Below are 5,787 nucleotides of genomic sequence, written 5' to 3'. Positions count from 1 at the left end.
CCAGCCTTGAGTGAGCCCGCGGTTTTAGTATCATGGAGGCCATGACCAGCTGCTGGCTGGAGGGACTTTGGGAGAGTTGATCACCAACAGTTGTGGCAGTTTCCAGAACTATCAGCCCATAAATGCCAAAGACAAAATGAGAGGTCAGTGTAGACTTTGGGAACAGGGAGTCCATGAGTGCGGTCTGGCCTCTGCCCCCTGAGGCAAAAGTGGCTGAGGCATGGTGGCGGCCTCAACATGGCTGCTTCACACATCCTGGCCTGCAGATTGTAGGGGAACCAAGCAACCATTCAGAGGGTAATCACTCTTGCTTTGACCTGCTTGGATCTGGATTGCTGTCTAGGGTGGAGGTCCTGGGGTGCATAACCAGGTGCCAGAACTGGTGGAGGCTTCAGAGAGGGAAGCCAATTAATAGCTCTGGCAGCTACAAAACCCCCAGCAATTTGGGACAAAGCCCTCCTCTCTGGAAGCAGAGTTCTACTGTGGCAAAAATCTCAAAAGTCAAGTAATTGAGAGGCAACATGAGCAAGCAAAGGAAGCAAAGCAAGCATAGCAATCCAACTACAGATTCCTATTTTGGGGACAAAAAGGATCAAAGCATGGAACAGGAGGAAGACAATGAAGTCAGAACTCCTATACCAAAAGCTTCCAAGAAAAATATGAATTGGTTACAGGCCATAGAGGAGCTTAAGAAGGATTTTGAAAACCAAATAAGAGAAGTGGAGGAAAAATTGGGAAGAGAAATGAGAGTGATGTAAGAAAATCATGAAAAGACAGTCAACAACCTGACTGAAAAAAATAACACCTTAAAAAATAGACTAACTTGGGGTGGCTAGATGGAGCAGTGAATAGAGCACTGGCCCTGGAGTCAGGAGGACCTGAGTTCAAATCCGGGCTCAGACAGTTAACACAAAATCTAGCCATGTGACCTTGGGCAAGTCACTTAACCCTAATTGCCCTACCCTCCCCCCTCCTAAAAGAAAAAATATATATGTATATAGACTAACTCAAATGGCAAAAGAGCCAATGAGGAGAAGAATGCCTTAAAAAGCCAAATTTGCCAGATGGAAAAAGAATCTCAAAAGCTCACTAAAGAGAATCATTCCTTCAGAATTAGATTGGAGCAAATGGAAGCAAATAACTTCATGAGAAATCAAGATACTATTAAACAGATACAAATATATGAAAAAATAGAAGGCATTGTGAAATATCTCATTGGAAAAACCACTGACCTGGAAAATAGATCCAGGAGAGATAATTTAAAAATTTTTGGACTACCTGAAAGCCATGACCAAAAAAAGAACCTAGAAATCATCCTTCAAGAAATTCTCCAGGAAAATTGCCCTGGTATTTTAGAAACATAGGGTAAAATAGAGGTTGAAAGAATCCACTGATTACCTCTTGAAAAAGATCCCAAAAAGAAAACTCCTAGGAATATTGTAGCCAGGCTCTGGAGTTCCCAGATCAAGCAGCCAAGAAGAAATAATTTGAATACTGTGGAAACACAATCAGGATAACATAGGATCTGGCAGCTTCTACATTGAGGGATCGAAGGGCTTGGAATATGATATTCTGGAGGTCAAAGGAGCTGGAATTAAAACCAACAATCACTACCCAGCAAAACTGACTATAATGTTTCACGGGAAAATATAATCATTCAATGAAATAGAGGACTTTCAAAAATTCTTGATGAAAGAACCAGAGTTGAATAGAAAATTTGACATTCAGATACAAGAAGCAAGAGGAGCATGAGAAGGTAAACAGGGAAAAGAAATCATAAGGAATTTATCAAAGTTGAACTGTTTACATTTCTGCATGAAAAACAATAATTGTAACTTACTAAACTTTTCTCAGTATGAGAATAGTTGAAGGGAATATAAATGTGTGTGTATATATACATATACACACACACATATACACACACACACACACACATATATATGTATACATACATATATATCTATATAGGTGGGTATATGGGCGTATGAATACATATGTGAGTGTATGTATATATGTGTAAAGGTTTACATAGATAGAGGGCACAGGACCAATTGAATAATAAGGGATGATACTTAAAAGTTGAAATTGAGAGGTGAGAGAGGAATATAATGAGAGGAGATGGGAAGAGACAGAATGGGGTAAATTATCCCATATAGAAGAGATAAGGGAAAACTGTTTCAATGGAGGGGAAGAACAGGAAGGCAAAGGGAATGGGTCAACCATACTCTCACTGAATTTGGCTTAGAGAGGGAATGATATACTCACTAAATAGTGTATCTCGCCTTACAGGAGAGTAGGGGGAGAAGGGGATGAGAGGGGGGATCATGGAGGAAAGGGGAAGTTGAGGGGAGGGAAGTTAGAAGCATACACTTTTGCAAAGGGACAGGGTCAAAGTAGAGAATACAATAAGTGGGGGGGCAGGATAGGATGGAGGGAAATATAGTCAGTCTTTCACAATATATCTTCTATGGAAATGTTTTGCGTAGCTACACATATACAACTTATATTGAATTGCTTATCTTCCTAGTAAGGGTGGGTGATGAGGGAGGAAGGGAAAGAATCTGGAATTCAAAGTTTTAAAATAAAATGTTAAAAAAAATTATTATTATTATTTTTACATGCAACTGGGAAGTAAGATATACAGACACTGGGGTATAGAGATCCATCTTGCCCTACTGGAAAGTCAGAGAGTGAATGGGGGAGGATATTGGAGAGAGTAGACTGGGGGAGGGGGTATATAGTGGGATCACTCTTTTGGTGTGGTTGGTAGGGGAAATATAGGGAGAAAATTTGTAACTCAAAATCTTGTGGAAATGAATGATGTAAACTAAAAATAAACATAAAATTTAATAAAAAAAAAAGAAGCATATACAAAACTGAGCAGTAGCTGTGTGACTTTGGCCTTGAGAGAGGAGCAGAAATTCAGATCCAGCCCCCAGCTCAGCCTGAAGCCTGTAGTGGAACAATCAGGGAGCCCAGATTCTGTTCTATCACTCTGAAGTTTTCCAACAGGCCAAAAAAGGCTTAATCCAACAATAGTCCACTGGAGTTCCAACCAGGGACAAACTCAGATTTGTGTTGATTGGACTCAAATGAAGGTGAGTAACTTGTAATGCTAGGGGCATGAAGGCAATGACTTTGCCTTGGATCAAACAAGCCTAGAAACCTTGCAGGTCACCAGCCTGAGCTGTCTCTGATATCCTGGAGTACCACAATATTCAATACCCCAAGAATGCAACAGTAAGATCCAAGAGCACAGAAAATAAGATCAAGCACAGGGGGGCCATTTCCTGTCAGACACGCATAGGGCCTGGCTCTAACACAAAGCCCAAAGTAAGGAAATAAGGTTGAAAGAGGGAGCAACCCAAAAGGAATTCTTATTATGATAAGAATTATGGTGACAGGGATGCTCCAGACACAAAACCAGAAATAAATGACCACAAAAATTTGGAACTATGCACCAAAAGTTTCTTAATTGTGTATATATCCATTGGCCTAGTTCCTTTGACCCATTACCCTATAATTTTAGAGTTCCCTGCTCTGTTTATGGAGTCTCAGAGGAATGAAAGCTAGAAGGCATACTTAGAAATAATCCAGTCTAATGCCTTCTTTTACAAAGAGGCATTTTAGGTATGAAGAGTCCGGGTGACTTGCCAAAGGCCATATATTTTGTGGGATTCTGACCCAGTTATTCTGAATCCAATTCAAATACTCTATACAAAGCTTAACTCAGTAGCTCTGGCACTACAGTCTCACTACCCAACCCCATTTTGCTCAACCAGTGATGATGCAGTAAAATTTCCTTCCCTCTTCCCCGAAACAAGCATTTCCTCAGTGCAATTGATCTATTTAGTTCTTAGCAGGAAAACAAGCTTCCAGAATGACTTAGTTTGCTATTTTGCTGATCTTGAGAGTTTTTAAAATTCCAGTTTAAGGTGTTTTGGGGAAGTACCTGATGATAAACCCTCAAGGAATTTAATTGGTTTAAAGGGTTAACTCTCCTAAGATGCATTTTAAAGAAAGATGTCAATTAGCCAAACGAATATATACACTTTTTAAAAATTATGGTCAGGTCAGGCCTAAACCCAAAATAGATGCTTGAAGTATTTTTAGAATTTCTTAAATTATAACATTGTGTCCTCAGACTAGGTGGCCTAGAGAATAGAGACAGGAATATCTGAGTTAAAAATTCTTCTTCAGAAGAATTTTACTAGCTAGGTGAGGGTGGGTAAGTCACTCATTCTCTCTCAGTTCTAGTTTATTTACAAAACAGAGATTAGAGCAATTCCCTCACAGAACTGTTGTGAGCCTCAAATGAGACAGCATGGACTTAAAATGATATAGGTGGCCTCAGATATCTATGTAACTTCACTCTTCTGGAGTAGAGAGATTTAGAATTAGGTTAGGCTTATCGCGACAGGCATACCTCAAAGGTATTGTGGGTCAATTCAAGACCACTGAAATAATCATGTGAATTGTTTTGTTTCCCAGTGCACATAAAAATAGTGTTTACATTATTCTGTAGTCTATTAAGTGTGCAATAGTATCATGTCTAAAAAGGCAACGTATATACCTTAATACAAAAAGACTTATTGCTAAAATAAGTTCTAACCATCTTTTCAGTTGTCTTCAAGTCATAATCTTTTTGCTGGTGGACAGTCTTGCCTTGGTGATGGTGGCTGCAATCAGAACACACACATTTATCAATTAAATTTATTGTCTTATATGGATGCAGTCTGTGGTGCCCCTAAACAATGACAATAGTAACATCAAAGATCAATGATTATCCTAACAGATATAATGATGAAAAAGTCTGAAATATTGAGAAAATTGCAAAAATGTGACAGAGACATGATATGAGCACATGCTGTTAGAAAAATGGCACTGATAGACTTGCTTGATGCAGGGTTGCCACAATCCTTCAATTTGTAAAAAAAAATTCAATTATCTGCAAAGTGTAAAAAGTGAAGTCCCATAAAACAAGGCATGCCTGTTTTAGGTAGTTTAGAGTATGGATAGACAACTGGCCTGGAAATAAGATTGGTTCAAGTCCTACCAGTGCAAACTGGCTTGAACAATTGCACAAGTCTCTTAAATTCTCAGAATTCCAAGCATTTCTCTAAAGCTGTAAATTGCAGAGATTTGACCTCTCTTGGCAAAGGAGTTTCTTCATTTGAGAATTCCCTAGTCCAGTCCCCATCCCTAACTGCTAGCGAACAATGAGAATTAAGTTTTGGTGCTTACATTTTGAAACAGAAATAGGTGATGTGACAGGTTTGGTTTCCTGATGGGGTGATGGCAAGATAAAATTAGTGTTTAATGGGGGAAGTGGAGGCAGAAAACACTTAGGAAGTTGTCATGGTAATGTGGATACACAATCCTCAAGGCTCTGAGATTTGAGAACTATTGTAGAAACTGGTTGGATTTAATGAAGGATTTGATAGGGTATGGGGTATGTGTATTGTGAAATGATACAGAAGATAATAGCTTGCTAGGCTGGACATAGTTTGGGCAGGGAGGGGCAAAAGGAAAGTGGATAGTAAGGCTTTGGATTTGGGAGACTGGGAGAAGATGTTGCACATGTGGTCATATTTTTAGCTGGGAAAACAAAAGGGACTTGGGAAATTGGGGGCAAAATTTAGATATTATTTAGAAAAGATGATGGGCCAGTTATGTAGGGAGTGAAGTATGGGCAGCCTATATGTTTCACTGGTCTGCCCAATGTAAGATGAGAGGAAGGTCCCCAACATGTTGGGCAGCTTCTGTGGAGGATTTAAGGCAGGATAT

This window comes from Petaurus breviceps, unplaced genomic scaffold (assembly GCF_028583685.1).
Source record: "Petaurus breviceps papuanus isolate PSGF00001 unplaced genomic scaffold, PetGlider_PUasm1.0 90638, whole genome shotgun sequence".
NCBI lineage: Eukaryota > Metazoa > Chordata > Mammalia > Diprotodontia > Petauridae > Petaurus > Petaurus breviceps.
This window is presented reverse-complemented; position numbering follows the sequence as displayed.